This window comes from Rana temporaria, chromosome 1 (genome assembly GCF_905171775.1).
Source record: "Rana temporaria chromosome 1, aRanTem1.1, whole genome shotgun sequence".
NCBI lineage: Eukaryota > Metazoa > Chordata > Amphibia > Anura > Ranidae > Rana > Rana temporaria.
Window position 1 is genome coordinate 83,226,263 of NC_053489.1, and position 23,676 is coordinate 83,249,938.

Here is a 23,676-nt window from a genome sequence, read left to right on the forward strand (position 1 = left end):
AGAAAGGAAGGAAGGAAAGAGAGGGGGAGAAAGAAAAGACAGAGAGAGAAAGGAAGAGAGAGAGAGGGGGAAGGAAAGAAAGAGAGAGAGAGGGGGAAGGAAAGAAAGAGAGAGAGAGGGGGAAGGAAAGAAAGAGAGAGAGAGGGAGAAAGAAAGAAAGAGAGAGGAGGAAAGAAAGAAAGAAAGAAAGAAAGAAAGAAAGAAAGAAAGAAAGAAAGAAAGAAAGAAAGAAAGAAAGAAAGAGAGGGGGAAATAAAGAGAAAGAGGGGGAATGAAAGAGAGAGAGAGAGGGGGGAGAAAGAAAGAAAGAGAGAGAGGGGGGAGAGAGAAAGAAAGAGAGAGAGGGGGAGAAAGAAAGAGAGAGGGGGGGAGAAAGAAAGAAAGAGAGAGAGGGGGAAAGAAAGAAAGAGAGAAAGAGGGGGAAATAAGAGAGAGAGAGAGAGTGAAAGAAAAAAAGAGAGAGAGGGAAAGAAAAAAAGAGAGAGAGGGGGGAGAAAGAAAGAGAGAGAAAGAAAGAAAGAAAGAAAGAAAGAAAGAAAGAAAGAAAGAAAGAAAGAAAGAAAGGAAGACAGAGAGAGGAAAATAGAAAGAAAGATTGATTATCTGGTACGTGGCTCAGTAGAATTAAGCATACTTACTGTACATATACAGTATCTTAAAAAAGTGAGTACACCCCTTACATTTTTGTAAATATTTTATTATATCTTTTCATGTGACAACACTGAAGAAATGACACTTTGCTACAATGTAAAGTAGCGAGTGTACATCTTGTATAACAGTGTAAATTTGCTTTCCCCTCAAAATAACTCAACACACAGCCATTAACCTTCCTGACGGTATTCCTAAGTGTGGCTCGAGGTTAATTTTCACTACCAAAAGCGATAACCCCAAGCCCCACTCAGGATCGAATCGCAGTATCCTGGTACAGTTTAGTTATCTTGCCCCCAGGATCCTGCAATGTCCCCCCGCTGCGTCCTCCGCCCAATGTATTACTGCTTCCAGGCTCCGTTCTCTGCGAGCATCGTGATACATGGGGGCGGTACCCGGCGTCAAATTCAAAATACATAACACATACAATCAGGGCTGCTGCTAGAAATCACGGGGCCCCGTACAGCCTACCTGGTGGGCCCCCCACCAATATATCAAAACAAGATCTTCACTAAAAATACACAAAAATCATTATTAGCAGACACAAACGTAATCGAGAACTTGTGTGAATTAACCCTTTTTTTTACATTAAAAAAATGTAGAATTAAAAAAAAAATTACAATACATTTTTTTAACTGGACAGGGAAGCCAACAGTGCCACAAGGAGGAGGGGGGGGGTGCTGCAAAGTGACAGGGGGGCACATGTGGGGGATCAGAAGTAGGCAGAACAAGGAGGGAGATGGGTGCGGGGGAAGGAATTAAAGGAACCATGCCCTGTGTCTGTGTCTCTCCCTGCAGCAACTGAAAGCTGGCAGGAGGGAGAGAAACAGACTTTCAGCAGCTGTAGAGAGCTGCACAGGGCATCTTTCTGTAATTGCCCCTCTGCCCAACCACACCCATTCCTCCTGCTGTTTGGGCCCCCCTGTGTGCCCGGGGCCCCCTACAGGAGGACTGGTGGTCCCCCCCCTATCAGCGGCCCTGCATACAATACACTGTAATCTGTCAGATTACATTACTGTATCAAATCATTTCACCTCCCTTTTGTCCCTAGTGATTTGTCCAGTGCCCTGCATGCAGTTTTAGATTATATATACTGTTATTTCTACCTGGAAACTTGAGAATGTCCATGGCATTCAAAAAGTGTCCCTCTACATCAAAATTGGCTTTAGAACAGCTAGAAAACTCTTGTTTGGACAGATTTAAGTGAGTTATTCCTATGAATTACAGGCCTACAATATAAAAACGCCAAATTTCCATGCAAAATAATGTACCGCTTTAACATTCAAAAATCTGACATAATAATACCGCCAGGGAGGTTAATGTCTAAACCGCTGGCAACAAAAGTGAGTATACCCTTAAGTGAAAATGTCAAAATTTGGCCCAATTAACCATTTTCAAGGTTTGAATGTTAAATTTGGTGTTATCGCTCTCACTCTCTCATACTGGTCACTGGAAGTTCAACATGGCACCTCATGGCAAAGAACTCTCTGATGATCGGAAAAAAATAATTGTTGCTCTACATAAAGATGGCCTAGGCCAGTGATGGCGAACCTTGGCACCTCAGATGTTTTGGAACTACATTTCCCATGATGCTTAACTACACTGCAGAGTGAATGAGCATCATGGGAAATGTAGTTTCAAAACATCTGGGGTGCCAAGGTTCTCCATCACTGGCCTAGGCTATAAGAAGATTGCCAGGAAACTGAGCTGCAGCATGGTGGCCAAGACAATACAGTAGTTTAACAGGACAGGTTCCACTCAGAACAGGCCTCGCCATGGTTGACCAAAGAAGTTAAGTGCACGTGCTCAGCGTCATATCCAGAGTTTTTTTGGGGGAAATAGATGTATGAGTGCTGCCAGCATTGCTGCAGAGGTTGAAGGGGTGGGGGGTCAGCCTGTCAGTGCTCAGACCATGTGCCGCACACTGCATCAAATTGGTCTGCATGGCTTTCGTCCCAGAAGGAAGCCTCTTCTAAAGATGATGCACAAGAAAACCTGCAAACAGTTTGCCGAAGACAAGCAGACTAAGGACATGGATTACTGGAACCATGTCCTGTGGTCTGATGAGACCAAGATAAATGTATTTGGTTCAGATGGTGTCAAGCGTGTGTGGCGGCAACCAGGTGAGGAGTACAAAGACAAGTGCGTCTTGCCTACAGTCAAGCATGGGGGTTGGAGTGTCATGATCTGGGGCTGCACGAGTGCTGCTGGCACTGGGGAGCTACAGTTCATTAAGGGAACCATGAATGCCAACATGTACTGTGACATACTGAAGTAGAGAATGATCCAGTCCCTTTGGAGACTGGACCACAGGGCAGTATTCCAACATGATAACGACCCCAAACACACCTACAAAATGACCACGGCCTTGCTAAAGAAGCTGAGGGTAACAGTGATGGACTGGCCAAGCATGTCTATAGACCTAAACCCTACTGAGCATCTGTGGGGCATTCTCAAATAGAAGGTGGAGGAGCTCAAAGTCGCTAACATCCACCAGCTCTGTGATGTCATCATGGAGGAGGGGAAGAGAACTCCAGTGGCAACCTGTGAAGCTCTGGTGATCTCCATGCCCAAGAGGGTTAAGGCAGTGCTGGAAAATATTGGTGGTTACACAAACTATTGACACTTTGGGGCCAATTTTGACATTTTCACTTAGGGGTGTACTCACTTTTTTTGGCAGTGGTTTAGACATTAACCACTTACATATTTTTCTTTAAAATAAAATCGCAATAAGCGTTTATTGATTGGTTTGCGCAAAAGTTATAGCGTTTACAAAATAGGGGATCGTTTTATGGCATTTTTATTAATATTTTTTTTTTCTAGTAATGGCGGCGATCAGCGATTTTTATCGGTACTGCGACATTATGGCGGACACTTCGGACACTTTTGACACATTTTTGGGACCATTGGCATTTTTATAGCGATCAGTGCTATAAAAATGCATTGATTACTATAAAAATGCCACTGGCAGGGAAGGGGTTAACACTAGGGGGTGAGGAAGGGGTTAAGTATGTTCCCTGGGTGTGTTCTAACTGAAGGGGGGGTGGACTGACTTGGGGAAATGACTGATCGCTGTTCATACATTGTATGAACAGAGGATCAGAATTTCTCTCCCTGACAGGACCGGGAGCTGTGTGTTTACACACACAGCTCCCGGTGTTCTCTCTGTAATGAGCGATCGCGGGTGCCTGCCAGTGATCGCGCCCGCCGGGCACGCGCGTCAGGGGCGAGCCCCAATTGGCTGCTCGGCGAGATGACGTATAGCTACGTGATGTCGCCCAGCAGAGCCGACCTGCCGCCGTATAACTGTGGCGGCTGGTCGGCAAGCAGTTAATGGCTGTGTGCTGAGTTATTTTGAGGGGACGGTAAATTTACACTGTTATACAAGATGTACACTCATCACTACTACATTGTAGCAAAGTGTCATTTCTTCAGTGTTGTCACATGAAAAAAATAAAATATTTACAAAAATGTAAGGGGTGTACTCACTTCTGCTCCCCCTTTGCACGGTCTACCTACACAGCAAAAATTCTACCTCTCCCCCAGTTACCCCAAGTTTCTTTCGGTAATTCTCTGTTATGTGACCTGCTACTACTCATACTAGTGCAATTTCAGATGAAACTTAAGTCGCACAGAATCGCATGACAAGAGAAATTACATGGTGCTCGTTCACATCAATGTGACTCGGCACGGACCAGTTTTCAAAAAGGTTCCTGTACTACTTTGTTGCAATTCCAGCATGGTTTTGGCCCCACAGACTATATAAACCTTATCAAAATTGCATCCCAGTAGCATGACACTGAAAGAATTGTATGGCAGCAATGTGAACCTAAGGCCTCGTACAGACGACCGAACATGTCTGCTGAAACTGGTTCCGCTGACCAGTTTCAGCAGACATGTTCGGTCGTGTGTACGGCCGACCGGACAGGTTTCCAGCGGACATTTGTCCACCCGACCGTTTTCGAGCGGACACATGTTTCTTAGCATGCTAAGAAACATGTCCGCTGGAATCCTGTCCATCGGACATGTTTGGTCGTCTGTACAGACTCACCATACATGTCCGAGCGGCCGCCATCCCTCGCATGCGTCCAATCACTTTGACGCATGCGTGGAAGCATTGACCTTCCAGCGTCGCGCACGTCGCCGCGTCATCGTCGCGGCGCCGGCGCGGACACGTCACTGCGCTGTCTGTCCGCGCGGATTTCTGTCTGATGGTGTGTACAACCATCAGACAGAAATCTCCGAGGGGACATGTCCGGCGGACCGTTTTCAGCGGACTGTCCCCTCGTCTGTACGAGGCCTAACCCTTAAGACTGAAAGTATCACAGTGGACTGCTTGTTAATGCATTTCCAGCAAAGTAATTTTTTTTTTTTATCTACAGCCAGGGTATGTTTTAATATGAATATGAAAGGCTGACAGTCACATAATGATTAAGGAAATAATTACCTTCACCTAAATAAAATCTGAATCTTACTCAAACATTGGCCATAGGGTATATAATATAAAAGAAGCTATGCAATAGATTCAAGATTCAAGATACACTGTGTGTAGAAATACATTCCCCAACTCCTACACGACTACAAGACACAGCAGTGATGAAGGTTTAGAGAATGGAACCTTGGCATTTGGTGGGGGCACAAGCAACCAAATCTCTTAAGCCTGCCATAGATGGATTACATTTCCGCCGGTTCAGCAGGAACCGTCAAAATGTCGATCCATCTGTGGGCAGGTTGTATAGAAGTCTATCTCTCATGCCGCGTACACACGATCGGTCAAACCGATAAGAACAGTCTGATGGACCGTTTTCAGTGTGTGAGCCCCATCGGTTATTTATCCATAGGTTAAAAAAAAGCAATCTTGTTTTAAATTTAACCGAAGGATACCTAACCGATAGAAAAAAAACGATCGTTAGTAGGCACAACCATCGGTTAAAAATCCACGCATGCTCAGAATCAAGTCGACGCATGCTTGGAAGCATTGAACTTCGTTTTTTTCAGCACGTCGTTGTGTTTTACGTTTTTTTAACCGATGGTGTGTAGGCACGACTGACCATCAGTCAGCTTCATCGGTTAACCGATGAAAATGGTCCTGTTTTCATCGGATGGACCGATCGTGTGTACGCGGCATTAGTCGACTTCTTTACAACCAAGCCTGTTGAAAAATGTTTGCTTGATCATTGCCACTGGCTATAGCTGGCGCTGCTGATGAGTATATTCTGATGGTGGGGAAGTGTCCCTGCTTTCAGAATACAATATCTCCACAGGAGGGATTCCTCCATCCATATTGAATGTGTAGATAGTGGAATTGATTAATTTTCTTTCGTTCAACCTACTGATTGAACAAAAGAAAGTGAATCATGTATGTGCTGCCTCAAGAGGGAAGTTAAGAGACATGGACCCCCAGGCAGGAGAGAATAAACATGGGTATGTTGGAGTTTTATTTTCAGCTTGACAGGGCAACTTAGATGAAACCATCAGTCCTCTTTCTGCTTAGAACATACCCAACCTACCTCCTTTACAGGATGCTCAACAACAAGCTCAATCACCGCAAATAATAGCTCAGCACTGCCCAGATAACTCATTATTGTGGTTTAAAGGAAAAGTAGGGCCAAAGCTCTTTTGCATTTAGCTTGGCACTTCTGTGACCCATATTCAGCTGACAGCTGAAGATCGATGTCAGCTGATGACACTCAATCAGTCCAGACTCTGCAGGGATCCGACTTTAATATCAGGATGCCTGATCAGCTGTACTGTGAAGCCCTCAGAGGTTTGTTAGAGAACCTAAGTAAACAAACAAAATCATGAAGGCCAAGGAACACAACAGACAAGTCAGGGATAACGGTGTGGGGAAGTTTAAAGCAGGGTTAGGTTAAAAAAAATATCCCAAGCTTTGAACATCTCACAGATGATTATTCAATCCATAATTCCGAAAAAAGGAAAGAGTATGGCACAACTGCAAACCTACCAAGACATGGCCGTCCACCAAAACTGACTGGCCGGGCAAGGAGAGCATCAGAGAAGCAGCCAAGAGGCCCATGGTAACTCTGGAGGAGCTGCAGAGATCCACAGCTCAGGTGGGAAAATCTCTCCACAGGACAACTATTAGTTGTGCACTCCACAAATCTGGCCTTTATGGAAGAGTGGCAAGAAGAAAGCCATTGTTCAAAGAGAGCCATGAGACGTCCCGTTTGCATTTTACGAGAAGCCATGTGGGGGACACAGCAAACATGTGGAAGAAGGGGCTCTGTACAGATGAGACCAAAATTGAACTTTTTGGCCTAAAAGAAAACCTCTATGTATGGCGGAAAACTAACACTGCACATCATCCTCAACATACCATTTCCACCGTGAAACATGGTGGTGGCAGCATCATATTGTGAGATGCTTTTCTTCATCAGGGACAGAGAAGCTGGTTGGAGTTGATGGGAAGTTGAATGGAGCCAAATACAGGGCAATCTTGGAAGAAAACCTGTTAAGCCTCATACGCACGACCCAATTGTTGGCCAACCGAGCAGCAGATTTTTGTCTTTGGCCAACAAACACGAATGTAGTGAATTACAACGAGGAATTTCAGCTCTTCAGCGCCACCCTTTGGGCCCCTTCTGCTAATTTAGTGTTTGGTGAGCATTGATTTCGAGCATGTGTGTTTGTACTTTCAACTTTTGTTTGATAGACTTGTGTACTCACCATCAGAAAATCTGACAACCAATCATTGTCCGCCAAAAATGTACTAGCATGTCATCAAACATTTGTTGGCAGAGCTTGAGCTATTTTGCAAAGAAGAATGGGCAAAAATTTCACTCTAGGTGTGCAAAGCTGGTAGAGAGACTTGCAGCTGTAATTGCAGTAAAAGGGGGTTCTACAAAGTATTGACTCAGGGGGACTGAATACAAATGCACGCCACACTTTTCACATATTTATTAGTAAAAAAATTAGAAAACCATGGCTTATATATCCCCCCTCTTGAGTTCAATGCTATAGCTGCCATACAGAAACCCAGCCTTTACCGAGTGTCAACATTGTACTTAACCTTCTGTAATGTGGCTTTTATCCGCCTGTGCAATTAACCCATATATTGCTGAATGTGATTGAATACCCAAGATTACAGCCACAACAGACTCTCTATATAGTCTTATAAATACATAATGACAAATTCAGTATTTAATAGGATTGCTTAGTTGCTTTTGTTTTTTTAATTCCCACACTTCTCTTTTAATAGGATCCTTCATAAGCTCCCCTCAGTTTTTCTTCTGAGCAACTATCCAAATGTGAAAAATGTTGCCAAATAAATTAAGAAAATGTTTTCATGGTTCTAAACCTCTCTATAGAAGCATCCAAGAAACCAGATCAACCTAATCACGTTGTTTGAAAAAAATAAACACTAATGCCCTGTACACACGATCAGATTTTCCGTCTGATGTTTTTTCGACGGAATTCTGCTCAAGCTTGGATTGCATACACACAGTCACACAAAAGTTCTCTGAACTTTCGACCCTCAAGAATGCGGTGTTGTACAACACTACGACAAGCTGAGAAAATTAAAGTTCAATGCTTCCAAACATGCGTCGGATCTTTGCGCGTCAGAATTGCTACAGAAGATCGGATTTTTCAATGGGAATTTTTTCCGTCTGAAAATTTGAGAACCAGCTCTCAATCTTTTGCTGGCGGAAAATCCACCAGCAAAAGTCTGATGGAGTCTACACACGGTTGGAATTTCTGTTCAAAAGCTCACATCGGACTTTTGCTGTCGGAATTTCCGATTGTGTTTACGGGGCATAACAGAAACAACCCCATGCAATTACTCAATTCACATCTGAGCGTTTCGATTTACTGGTGTTTTTCAGGCATTTTTTAAAGCTTTTTTGCAGCTTTTTACAAGCGTTTTTTAAAGCATTTTAGACGTGGACACAGACAAACACACAGGGATTTCTTCAAAATTATAAAAGGTAGAAATCTGCAAACAAGTTTGTTAAAATCCTTGTAATGTACAAAAATCACCCAGAGGAGAATGTTTTTTCTCAACAAAAGTGGAGTTACTCTTTAAGCTCTGGATGGTAAATTCATATGCCATGCTGCTCAAACACTTGCAACACAGCAAAAGACATTTGCTTGAGAGTTGTCATCCCCACTACACCGCTGAATTAAATGTGAATCTACTGACTTGCACTAGAAAGGTCATGTCTGTCATATTATATGTTAAGGTGTGCCGCTAGCCAATAAAAAAAAATAAGCATTTGTAATGAAACGTATAAGAGTTCTTTTCATTTAAAACATTTTTTGTTTAGGTGTTTCAAGCATTCCCACATCCACTGCAAATAAGCTCCAAATTGTGCCTAATGTGTTATTTTGTATAATCATCAACTCTATCTAGTGTCCATAATGCAGTATTTTCCCGATTAAGGTATTTCAGGAAAATACCAAATTATGGCCACTGTCAGGTCACCTATGGCCAGGTGACAAGTGCACCCCGTTAGGGTCAGGGATGCACCACAGGGTAGTGAACCCTATAGCCGACTGCTGCGAACAGAGAGGAAGCGTGAGCCCAAGATTCCCCAGGGCGCGGAGTCTAAGACCCAGCTTGGTGTTCACCAGAGCCTCTGGTGCTGAGGATGGCCTTCGCTGCAGCTGGATCCAGGTCGTGACCCCTGGCGCCCCCTAGGTCACACTTTGTAGGGAGAGAGGGGAAGCAGCCACTGAGAACACAAGTGATAGTGATGGGTAAGCCGAGGTCAGGGTAACAGGCAGACTAGGGTAACCAAGGGACAGGCCAAAAGGTCAGGATCACAGGCAAACAAGAGTAGTCAGGGATGAGCCAAAATCGGTTCACAGAAAGGTTAACGTATCACACGGCAGACAGGAACTCAAGCTACAAACAAAGGTGAAGACCTGCAGTGCAACAGTTAATATAGACTTCCTGGGATGGCCTGGGGTGGAGCCATACAGGAAGGAAAGATGATAAAAAGGCAGCCAGAACAGAGACAGGCCTCTAATGAACACATGGAGACAGGTAAGCTGCCAGACTTTATTGCATATCCATGACAGACACTAAATGGAGCTAAAAATCATAAATATGTTAGGCAAAATACTGGTATTATTTGTGACAGTTGTGCAAATGCTTTAGACATCTGCACAACATTATTTTAACCGCTTAAGGACCGCCGCACGACGATATATGTCGGCAGAGCGGCACGGCTGGGCATAAGCACGTACAAGTACGTCGCCTTTAAGAGCCCAGCTGTGGGGAGCGCACGCGACCCGGTCCTGAGTTCCCTGACCGCGCCCGCGGGACCCGCGGACCAGATCGCCGCCGGTATCCCGCGAACGGGTCACAGAGCTGAAGAACAGGGAGAGGTAAGTGTAAACAAACCTTTCCCCGTTCTTCCTAGTGGAAGTGTCAGTGATCGTCTGTTCCCAGTCATAGGGAACGACGATCACTGACATGTCACGCCAGGTCATGCCCCCCAAAAGTAAGAATCACACACTAGGGCACACTTAGCCCCTACAGTGCCACCTAGTGGTTAACCCTTTCACTGCCATTTTCACAGTAATCAGTGCATTTTTATAGCACTGATCGCTGTAAAAATGACAATGGTCCCAAAAATTTGTCAAAAGTGTCCGATGTGTCCGCCATAATGTCGCAGTCACGATAAAAATCACTGATCGCCGCCATTACTAGTAAAAAAAAGTATATTAATAAAAATGCCATAAAACTATCCCCTATTTTGTAGATGCTATAACTTTTGCGCGAACTGATCAATAAACGCTTATTGCGATTTCTTTTACCAAAAATATGTAGAAGAATACGTATCTGCCTAAACTGAGGAAAAAATATGTTTTTTTATATATTTTTGGGGGATATTATAGCAAAAAGTAAACAAATATTGATTTTTTTTCAAAATTGACGTTCTATTTTTGTTTATAGCACAAAAAATACAAACCGCAGAGTTGATCAAATACCACCAAAAGAAAGCTCTATTTGTGGGAAAAAAGGACACCGATTTTGTTTGGGAGCCACGTCGCACGACTGCGCAACTGTCAAAATAAATGAGTCATACAATAGTCACAATAAGCCCATAAATCTTCAAAAGGATTGTCCTTTTGAAAAATGCTAGTTGCCAGACAGTTATGTTCATTAAAAGACTTTGGTACTTTGAGTCACTGACCCAGAGTAACTGTGTAGATCAGGAGTTTTGACCTATTATTTGTAACTGAAGAACTGGATCCAACTCATTAATGGATTACAATTGAAGAAGATCATGATCACAAGTGTTTTATATTTTTGACAAACCTATTTAGATTTATATTTTTTTTTTTTTAAATTGTTGCTCATTTCAGCTTTAGTGGATTTTTTAAGTGGTATTAAATCCAAAACCAAAAGTATAATATATTGCAGCTTACAAATGATTAGATGTGGTGGCTGCATTTATTTATTTTTTTAAGCTTTTTTCCCCCTTTGTTTTTACTTGGTGATCTGGCCCGTAACACACCTCCTGTATAAGGCCTTGTACACACGATAGGTTAACCAGAGGACAACGGTTTGATGGACCGTTTTCATCGGTCCAAACCGATCGTGTGTAGGCCCATGGGTTATTTAACCTTAGGTTAAAAAAAGCCAACTTGCTTTAAATTTAACCTATGGATTCCTAACCGATGGGAAAAAAACGATCATTAGTAGGCACGTCCATCGGTTAAAAAGCCACGCATGCTCAGAATCAAGTCGACGCATGCTTGGAAGCATTGAACTTTTTTTTCAGCACGTCGTTGTGTTTTACATCACTGCGTTCTGACACGATCGTTTTTTTAACTGATGGTGTGCAGGCGCGACGGACCATCAGTCAGCTTCATAGGTTAACCTAGGACAAAGGTCCTTCAGACCGTTGTCCTCTGGTTAACCTATCTTGTGTACGAGGCCTTAGAGTGCCCCTACTCTGGATGAAGGAGCAACAGAGACACCTTTGGACAGCAGCATTGTCAGTCTGGGGGAAGGGGAGCTTTGAAGCTGAACTCCAGCTAACGCTTTATACACAGTTACAGCTTTTTTCTGTTTCCTTTTGGTGTAAAGGTATTACATAAATAATTAGAAGTTGATCATTTTAGGCACCCCTGTCAGTAGTAATCCTCTAACTGCTGTCTCAACCCTCGAACTGCAACATCTGCAGAATAGCTTGTTCTATTGAAAAACAACAGACTTACTGGCCAAATAAGAATTATTGGTAAGCTACAATATAATAAATGTCTGCTTTGGGTTTAAAGAGGAACTGCAGTCTGCTCACATTATTAGTAATGAAAACATCTTTACCATTCTGAAGCTTCCCTCCAACCACTTTGCATATTATTTTATATATACTGTGATTCTGTACTTGCCAAATATGCTGCAGAATTCTCCCTCCACTGAGTCTGGCTGTAGCCATTTTAACTGTGGGCAGCTGAAGCTGCTGCCTGTTCAGTTCCTGGATTTACACAGACACACAGAGGCACATCTCCAGCCCTTCAGCTCTCTTCGGCCCTCTTATGAATCATCCTCCCTCCCTTCCTGGCAAACTCTCCTGAGAGTGAGAGAGAGAGCTGTGCATGATGTCATAAGCCTAGGCTTTTTACCAGACAAGAAACAGGAAGTGGGCTGTATAAGGTATTTACTGACAGAAAAAAAATGTTTTACTATCCAAAGTTAAAACAACAACAAGGGAAGAGGATTTAATAGATGGAAAGTTGAAAAAATGACTGAAGGTCCGCTTTAATATCAGTTTAGGTTAATGCAAACATTAGTTTATCAATTCCATATTTGTTTTGGAATGATACAATTGACCCCTCAAAACGTATTTGGCTGTCTTGTAGGAACACCGATAGTAAAAGTTTTTGAACTCTTAGTACATTGGTCTGACGCACTTTTTGGACTTTGTATATTCAGAAGGTAGAGGCCAAGACAGGCAGGGGCTCACATTTTCAGAAGGAGATGAGTAAGTTGTCGTACATTCTCTCAGTTTAGGTTTCTATAGACAAGAGCAGTTTTCAGTTTTCCATAAGTGATCTATATTCTGCTTGTGTATAGCAGTGAGTGCACATTTGTGGGTGGAAATGTCACTTCTAGGTGGATGGTGGTGTACTGTATCTTTTATATGCCCTTTCCCTCTCCTTGACCCTTGTTGCCTGAGCATTTCACTCCAGAGTTCAGGTACAGACTAAGGTTGATGGTTATTACTCAATGCAGCTTTCTCCCTGAGTATTGGAAGGTTAAAGTGTTACTAAACCCACAACGGTAAAAATTGTCTGTATGTGCAGAATAGCATGCTTGTTATACTCACTGTGGAACCTAAGGGGTTAATCCTCTGCATTGTGGAAAAAAGGCTGTTTGATCCTGTATGCACAGATCATTCCCCTCCTGCAGGGTTGCTCTTGGCAAGGCCAGATAAGACACAGTCAGAGTGGTCCCCCTGCACATGCTCAGTTTGGTTTCTATTGCTGGAGAGAATATTTCCTTATTGAGCTGAGCTTTTCAGGTCACATGATATTGATATCACACATTTGGGCGTGTATACAGATCCTAAATAACAGCCCAGTCCCTCCCTCCTCCTCCTCCATGCCCAGTAACTAAAAAATAACACAGTACCGTATTTTCCGGCGTATAATACAACCTTTTACACTGGAATTACACAGCCAAAAACCGGGGGTCGTCTTATACGCCAGGTGAAGCAGCTGCTCGATCGATATCAGCCGCCGGGTGCTCTGTACGGCTGCATGTATTCTGTATAAATGCGCGGCTCAGCCAATCCCGATGCACTCTGTTGATGACAGAGCATGCTAAGCCTGCTCGGATTGGAGTAATAACCTCTGCCAATCCGAGCAGGCTACATTGTGTAGCCTGCTCGGATTGGCAGAGGTTGTTACTCCAATCCGAGCAGGCTTAGCATGCTCTGTCATCAACACAGTGCATTGGGATTGGCTGAGTGGCGCATATACAGACTACATACAGCCTTACAGAGCACCCGGCAGGCTGCGGCTTCTTCATTTAATTGAAACACATTACTACCGCACAAGGGGGTTGTCTAATATGGTGAGTAGACCAAAAAAACACAGTTTTCAGCAGATTATTAGGGGGTCATCTTATATGTCGAGTCATCTTATACGCCGGCAAATACAGTAGGTGGGATGTCACATCTTGATTCATGGATGATCCGCCTCCCATAAAAGCATGAGGACACAGGCTGTAGTGGAAATCTCCTCCTACCTGAACACTCTGCATCTGGACAGACCCTGCAGTTTATCACGTGACTGTGGTATAACAAATACTGTACTGGTGACCCCACAATAGGGGTAAAACTTTTTCATGGAAGGGATTTTAATAAGACACGTGGCCACTCATTAAAATTTGAAGAAAAGAGGTTTAACCTTAAACTACGTAGAGGATTCTTTACTGTAAGAGCAGCAAGGATGTGGAATTCCCTTCCACAGGTGGTGGTCTTAGTGGGGGGCATTGATAGTTAAAAAACAATTATTAGATAAGCACCTGAACGACCACAACATACAGGGGTATACAATGTAATACTGACATATAATAACACACATAGGTTGGACTTGGTCTGTTTTCAACTAGTGTTGAGCAGAATATGCCATATTCGATTTCGCGATATATCTCGAATATATATTCGAATATTCGAGATATATTCGCTAAATTCGAATATTCGTGATATTTTATCGAAATTAAATGATTGCGATTTTTCGCTATTGCGAATGCGAAAATAATTGCGATTTTTTTTATAACTGCGGTAGGAGCGCTCTGATTGGCTCAGAATATTCGTGATATTTTATCGAAATATCGCAACATGCGAATGCGATATTTATTGCGCAATTTCGAGAAATGCTGGAGGAGCGCTCTGATTGGCTCAGAATATTCGTGATATTTTATCGAAATATCGCAACATGCGAATGCGATATTTATTGCGCAATTTCGAGAAATGCTGGAGGAGCGCTCTGATTGGCTCAGAATATTCGTGATATTTTATCGAAATATCGCAACATGCGAATGCGATATTTACTGCGCAATTTCGACAAATGCTGTAGGAGCACTCTGATTGGCTCAGAATATTCGTGATATTTTACAATACAAAATAATTGCGAATATTCGGCAAATGCTGTAGGAGCACTCTGATTGGCTCAGAATATTCGTGATATTTTATCGAAATTTCGCAAAATGCGAATGCGATATTTATTGCGGAATTTCGACAAATGCTGTAGGAGCACTCTGATTGGCTCAGAATATTAGTGATATTTTATCGAAATTTCGCAATATTGCGATTGCGAAATTGATTGCGGAATTTCGCCAACTGTTTTAGGAGCGCTCTGATTGGCTCATTCTGAAATCGAATATTCGAGATATTTTATCGAAATTTCACAAATTGCGAATGAGAAATTGATTGCAGAATTTCAAGAACTGCTGTAGGAGCACTCTGAAATCGAATATTTGTGTTATTTTAGCGAAAAAACAATATTGCGATTGCGAAATTCTCGATCGCGCATGCGCATTCGCGCGAACAACACGCGACCAACACGCGATCACTTCCTGGAGATCCTTGCCAGTTTACTTTCGCATAGCAATTTTGTGCTGCCCAGCTTGGAAGTGAAAATGGTCGGGAGCAATTTTACACTCAGTGAGGAAAAGATGCTGATTAGTGTAAGTATTTTCACCACTGTTATTTCATTATCTTTAACTGCATTTTAACTAGTTTAAAAGTTAGTATATAAGATCAGATATTAGTATTTCCCAAACAATTTGTCTCCTGCTGTTACACAACTACAACTCCCAGCATGCCTGGACAGCTGCAGACACCCTGGTTGGTAAATGTGTATTTAGGCACTTTTCTTGCTATTTAGCATAATGAATTTAACATGTTGTGGACATAGGACGTATGTGAACGTCCTGACTTCAGGGTCCTTAACCTTTACCACCGGGCTAATTTTTCAGATTCGGTGTTTACAAGACTAAAACAGTTTTTTTTGCTAGAAAATTACTTAAAACCCCCAAACATTATATATATTTTTTTCTAACACCCTAGAGAATAAAATGGTAGTCATTGCAATACTTTTTGTCACACCGTATTTGCGCAGCGGTCTTACAAGCGCACTTTTTTTGGAAAAAAATCACTTTTTTGAATTAGAAAATAAGACAACAATATATTTTGCCCAATTTTTTTATATATTGTGAAAGATAATGTTACGCCGAGTAAAATGATAGCCAACATGTCACGCTTAATAATGCGAGAATGCTCCCAATTGTTGAATACCATAGATTTCGTCATATATCCATAAGGCTTTAAACAAAAGTATTATAATATACTTTGTTCTTCATCTTGCAGAAGTTTCTGGAAACAGGTTATGATAATCTGCGGAGACAAGCCGAAAAAAAGGCCGTGGTCTGCTCCATAATTGCGGAATTACGCGACCAACACGGCGGCCCACCTGATCGCATGACGATCGTCAAAAAATGGTCAGACCTGAAGAGGCGCCATATGGACCGGGTCATGCGTATCCGTGAGAAATATCATCCAGGTAAGTTATTGGTCACAGTTATGTTTTTTTTTCTAAAGTGTATTTTGTGCGTGTACTCGAGAGAGGAGCCGGACTGCAGGAGTTGGGAGTAGGCAGGCCTCCCCCAGAGGCAATCTGCCAATTTTCTCCATGCCCCGGGTGGCAATGGCAGGTGTGAGGGGGTCCTCCTAACACAGCCCGTCCTACCTGCTCCGCTTTGAAGCCCAACGGGGCAGAGGGACTCCCTATAAGGGAGTGAGAGGATTTGCCCGCTCAACCAGCCCCGTTAGTCCTTCGCCTCTCTTTTTAGAGACCGCGTGGTCAGAGTGCGTGCATGTTAACCCAATTTCGAGTGCGTGTGTAGGTGTGGTGGTTTTTGTAGGAGGGGGGTGGGCGTACTAAGCGCAGGCTTACCTCGCATAGCACACCCACCGGGGGCCGGGCTGAGACCACCAAACTCAATTCACATGTAGCCGAGAGCGGGATCCCAACCCCTAGCTGCAGAGGTGAATGGCTTGTCAGCGCAGTGGCAATCGCGTTGAGCCACCGCAGCTCCTTTGGTGACAGTTATGTAAGGTCATATGTAATTAATGTTAAGGCAGATGTTGTTAACCCAGACGCCATGTTGTGGTAACATATATCACCATTCACCACCAGCCAAGGTATTCATAGTACTGTTGAAAAAAGACATGGGACAGCAGACAGGAACACAGAAGTTATGTGGGAACATACATTTCCCATTGCTTTGCATGGGACTTTAAACAAAAACCACGACCATCACAAAAGGGGGTAGTTAAGGGATAAATTAACGATCCTATACTTTAAGTGGACGTATAAGTAACATGTGACCAAGTGTTATCGAAATATCTACAGCTGTTATGAAGTAACATGTATTTCCCATAGAGTTGAATGGGACTTTAAAGAAAAACCCCGTCCATGGCAAATGGGGGTGGGTAAGGCTTAAATCACCTATCCTATGTTTGTGGCTGACATATAAGTAACCTGTGTGCCAAGTTTCATGTAAATATCTTTAGCCGTTTGGACGTGATGCTGGTACAGACATACATACATACATACATACATACACAGACACGTTGAGTTTTATATCTATAGATTCACACTCAATTCCTGTGTTAGGCGTGGGGTTTTCATACTAATCCCGTGTGCTCCATCAGGCCCTTTTTTTAACATGAGATCGTCTGAACAAAACAAAGGAGACAAAAACAGCTCATTTTACCATGGTGGCAGCCCAGCTCACGCTCAGTCCCCTGTAGTGCCCACAAGACCCTTTAATATAACATTGTCCCATTGGTTAACTGTCTATATAAATTAATTTGTATTCATATACAATACAGCAGAGTACACAGAATTTGCATACGTCATTAGAAAACATTTTTATAATATATGAACATTGTGTTATTATAGGAGCTCCTCTACCAACTGTGCGCCCCAAGCGCAAAAGTCGACAGGCCGCTGAGGAGGAGGATGAAGAGGAGGATGCGGCAGAGGAGGATGAGCAGCCAGGACCATCCGACTCGCCACCCACAGCTCCTGTTGAGGAGCTTCCCTCCCCCCAACAAACTACTGGTGATGACGACATCACGGCTGCTGGAGAGGTCGAGGTGCAGGATGACCCCGTTGTCATGAGCCTCGGTCACGAAGGTAAATATGTGCACAAAGATTAATAACATTTCAACAATAAAATGTAGATATAAAAATGGACAACATATAAAGCGCACCTGTCAGATTGTAGAACCATAATATGGTATTGATGCTAGAAGTATACAGGTAGTGCATAATTATTAGGCAAGTTGTATTTTTGAGGATTCATTTTATTATTGAACAACAACCATGTTCTCAATGAACCCCAAAAACTCATTAATATCAAAGCTGAATATTTTTGGAAGTAGTTTTTAGTTTGTTTTTAGTGTTAGCTATTTTAGGGGGATATCTGTGTGTGCAGGTGACTACTATTACTGTGCAGAATTATTAGGCAACTTAACAAAAAAAAAAATATATACCCATTTCAATTATTTATTTTTAACAGTGAAACCAATATAACATCTCAACATTCACAAATATACATTTCTGACATTCAAAAACAAAACAAAAACAAATCAGTGACCAATATAGCCACCTTTCTTTGCAAGGACACTCAAAAGCCTGACATCCATGGATTCTGTCAGTGTTTTGATCTGTTCACCATCAACATTGCGTGCAGCAGCAACCGCAGCCTCCCAGACACTGTTCAGAGAGGTGTACTGTTTTCCCTCCTTGTAAATCTCACATTTGATGATGGACCACAGGTTCTCAATGGGTTTCAGATCAGGTGAACAAGGAGGCCATGTCATTAGTTTTTCTTCTTTTATACCCTTTCTTGCCAGCCACGCTGTGGAGTACTTGGACGCGTGTGATGGAGCATTGTCCTGCATGAAAATCATGTTTTTTTTGAAGGATGCAGACTTCTTCCTGTACCACTGCTTGAAGAAGGTGTCTTCCAGAAACTGGCAGTAGGACTGGGAGTTGAGCTTGACTCCATCCTCAACCCGAAAAGGCCCCACAAGCTCATCTTTGATGATACCAGCCCAAACCAGTACTCCACCTCCACCTTGCTGGCGTCTGAGTCGGACTGGAGCTCTCTGCCCTTTACCAATCCAGCCACGGGCCCATCCATCTGGTCGATCAAGACTCACTCTCATTTCAGCAGTCCATAAAACCTTAGAAAAATCAATCTTGAGATATTTCTAGGCCCAGTCTTGACGTTTCAGCTTGCGTGTCTTTTTTCAGTGGTCGTCGTTTTTCAGCCTTTCTTACCTTGGCCATGTCTCTGAGTATTGCACACCTTGTGCTTTTGGGCACTCCAGTGATGTTGCAGCTCTGAAATATAGCCAAACTGGTGGCAAGTGGCATCTTGGCAGCTGCACGCTTGACTTTTCTCAGTTCATGGGCAGTTATTTTGCGCCTTGGTTTTTCCACACGCTTCTTGCGACCCTGTTGACTATTTTGAATGAAACGCTTGATTGTTCGATGATCATGCTTCAGAAGCTTTGCAATTTTAAGAGTGCTGCATCCCTCTGCAAGATATCTCACTATTTTTGACTTTTCAGAGCCTGTCAAGTCCTTCTCTTGACACATTTTGCAAAAGGAAAGGAAGTTGACTAATAATTATGCACACCTGATATAGAGTGTTGATGTCATTAGACCACACACCTTCTCATTACAGAGATGTACATTACCTAATATGCCTAATTGGTAGTAGGCTTTCGAGCCTATACAGCTTGTGAGACAACATGCATAAAGAGGATGATGTGGTCAAAATACTCATTTGCCTAATAATTCTGCACTCCCTGAATGTGCTAGACACATAACAAGTGTATAGACATGATAATGATTGTTTAATAAGCAACAGAAATATTTTATTTATTTGGTAACGGTCTTTGAAATCCAAATGTTTTTTTCTTATATCCTAACAGTTGCAAAAGATATGCTGCTGAAGCAGGCTTTGATCCAGAGAACGAATGCCAAGATCCTCTCCAACCAGAAGAAAATTCGTTATCTGGACCAGCAGAACCAGCAGCTGGAGCAGCAGCAATTAAAAAATTATGCAGAGATAGCAGAGCTTCAGCAGCGCATGCTTAATTACGTTTAATTTTTTTTTTTTTAAATAAAAAATTTTATTTTTTTGAAATGTTTCCTTTCTTTTTGAGATAGATTTTTAGGTTTTTCAACACATCTAACTTAACATCTACCACATCAACATCAACATCAACACATCTAACTTCATAATAAGCAAAAAAAATTGTATACTATTATTTTATGTAACACAAACCTAGGACAAACTAAAGTTCGCGGACACAGACACGACGAACACAAACTAAACTGTTGAAAAATGAACATAACAAAAGCAACAATATATATATATATATAGAGAGAGAGAGAGAGCAAGAAAGAGAGAGAGTGCAGATTTGCTCTTGCAGACAGGCTAATGGTTGCAGTATAAAGGCCGCAAACCAGGGTTTAACATAAAGTTCATTGTTTTAGTTACACTTGCTGTTACGATCCGGTCTGGTAGCTTGTAGCGGAGGCTGTTGGTGGATCCGCTGTGCCAGAGAGGTCATGAGGCATTACTCATCATGGAGGCTGCAGCAGTAGTATTAAAATATAATGTAATTATCACACAGGCAGCATTTACAAGCAGTAGTGGTAATAGTACTAGATAGCATCTAAACACTTGGGCAAGACTTTACAGCATCAGTAGTGGCCATAGTAGTCTATAGTGTCAAATAACTTGTGACATAGGTGTCGTGAGCAGCAGCAGTAGTAGTAACAGTAGACAATATATTGTCAAATCACTTGGGAAAGAGGTGCCATGAACAGCAGCAGCAGCAGTGGTAATAGTAGTATAGAGTGGCAAATAACTTGTGACATAGGTGTCTTGACTGAGCAGCAGCAGTAGTAGTAGTAGTAGTAGATACAGAGTCATATCACGTGGGCAGGAGGTGCCATGATGAACAGCAGTAGGAATAGGAGTATATAGAGTGTCAAATAACTGCTGACATAGGTGTATTGACTGGGCGGCAGCAGCAGCAGCAGAAGCAGCAGTAGTAGTATTAACAGTAGTAGTTGATACAGAGTCATATCACATGGGCAGGAGGTGCCATGATGTACAGCAGTCTTAATAAGAGTATATAGGGTGTGAAATAACTGCTGACATAGGTGTATTGACTGGGCGGCAGCAGCAGCAGAAGCAGCAGTAGTAGTATTAACAGTAGTAGTTGATACAGAGTCATATCACATGGGCAGGAGGTGCCATGATGAACAGCAGTAGGAATAGGAGTATATAGAGTGTGAAATAACTGCTGACATAGGTGTATTGACTGGGCGGCAGAAGCAGCAGTAGTAGTATTAACAGTAGTAGTTGATACAGAGTCATATCACATGGGCAGGAGGTGCCATGATGTACAGCAGTCTTAATAAGAGTATATAGAGTGTGAAATAACTGCTGACATAGGTGTATTGACTGGGCGGCAGCAGCAGCAGAAGCAGCAGTAGTAGTATTAACAGTAGTAGTTGATACAGAGTCATATCACATGGACAGGAGGTGCCATGATGTACAGCAGTCTTAATAAGAGTATATAGAGTGTGAAATAACTGCTGACATAGGTGTATTGACTGGGCGGCAGCAGCAGCAGAAGCAGCAGTAGTAGTATTAACAGTAGTAGTTGATACAGAGTCATATCACATGGGCAGGAGGTGCCATGATGTACAGCAGTCTTAATAAGAGTATATAGAGTGTTAAACAACTGCTGACATAGGTGTATTGACTGGGCGGCAGCAGCAGCAGAAGCAGCAGTAGTAGTATTAACAGTAGTAGTTGATACAGAGTCATATCACATGGGCAGGAGGTGCCATGATGAACAGCAGTAGGAATAGGAGTATATAGAGTGTGAAATAACTGCTGACATAGGTGTATTGACTGGGCGGCAGAAGCAGCAAAAGCAGCAGTAGTAGTATTAACAGTAGTAGTTGATACAGAGTCATATCACATGGGCAGGAGGTGCCATGATGAACAGCAGTAGGAATAAGAGTATATAGAGTGTTAAACAACTGCTGACATAGGTGTATTGACTGGGCGGCAGCAGCAGCAGAAGCAGCAGTAGTAGTATTAACAGTAGTAGTTGATACAGAGTCATATCACATGGGCAGGAGGTGCCATGATGTACAGCAGTCTTAATAAGAGTATATAGAGTGTTAAACAACTGCTGACATAGGTGTATTGACTGGGCGGCAGCAGCAGCAGAAGCAGCAGTAGTAGTATTAACAGTAGTAGTTGATACAGAGTCATATCACATGGGCAGGAGGTGCCATGATGAACAGCAGTAGGAATAGGAGTATATAGAGTGTGAAATAACTGCTGACATAGGTGTATTGACTGGGCGGCAGAAGCAGCAGTAGTAGTATTAACAGTAGTAGTTGATACAGAGTCATATCACATGGGCAGGAGGTGCCATGATGAACAGCAGTAGGAATAAGAGTATATAGAGTGTTAAACAACTGCTGACATAGGTGTATTGACTGGGCGGCAGCAGCAGCTGAAGCAGCAGTAGTAGTATTAACAGTAGTAGTTGATACAGAGTCATATCACATGGGCAGGAGTTGCCATGATGTACAGCAGTCTTAATAAGAGTATATAGAGTGTGAAATAACTGCTGACATAGGTGTATTGACTGGGCGGCAGCAGAAGCAGCAGTAGTAGTATTAACAGTAGTAGTTGATACAGAGTCATATCACATGGGCAGGAGGTGCCATGATGAACAGCAGTAGGAATAAGAGTATATAGAGTGTTAAACAACTGCTGACATAGGTGTATTGACTGGGCGGCAGCAGCAGCTGAAGCAGCAGTAGTAGTATTAACAGTAGTAGTTGATACAGAGTCATATCACATGGGCAGGAGTTGCCATGATGTACAGCAGTCTTAATAAGAGTATATAGAGTGTGAAATAACTGCTGACATAGGTGTATTGACTGGGCGGCAGCAGCAGCAGCAGAAGCAGCAGTAGTAGTAGTATTAACAGTAGTAGTTGATACAGAGTCATATCACATGGGCAGGAGGTGCCATGATGAACAGCAGTAGGAATAAGAGTATATAGAGTGTTAAACAACTGCTGACATAGGTGTATTGACTGGGCGGCAGCAGCAGCTGAAGCAGCAGTAGTAGTATTAACAGTAGTAGTTGATACAGAGTCATATCACATGGGCAGGAGTTGCCATGATGTACAGCAGTCTTAATAAGAGTATATAGGGTGTGAAATAACTGCTGACATAATTGTCTTGACTGATCCAAAGGAGTCATGGGAGAAAATCATGTGGTCAGATGAGACTATAATATAATTTTTTGATCATAATTTCACTAACCGTGTTCGGAGGAAGAATAATGATGAGTACCATGCCAAGAACGCCATCCCTAATGTGAAGCATGGGGGTGGTAGCATCATGCTTTGGTGGTGTTTTTCTGCACATGGGACAGGGTGACTGCACTGTATTAAGGAGAGGATGACCGGGGCCATGTATTGCAAGATTTTGGGCAACAACCTCCTTCCCTGAGTTAGAGCTTTGAAGATGGGTCGAGGCTGGGTCTTCCAACATGAGAATGACCCAAAGCACACAGCCAGGATAACCAAGGATTGGCTCTGTAAGGAGCATATCAAGGTTCTGGCGTGGCCTAGCCAGTCTCCAGACCTAAACCCAATAGAGAATCTTTGGAGGGAGCTCAAACTCCGTGTTTCTCAGCGATAGCCCAGAAACATGACTGATGTAGAGAAGATCTGTGTGGAGGAGTGGGCCAAAATCCCTCCTCCAGTGTGTGCAAAGCTGGTGTAAAACTACAAGAAATGTTTGACCGCTGTAATTGCAAAGAAAGCCTACTGTACCAAATATTAACATTGATTTTCTCTGATGTTGAAATAGTTATATTCAGCACTGTAAATACATCAGGTCCGGGGCTTC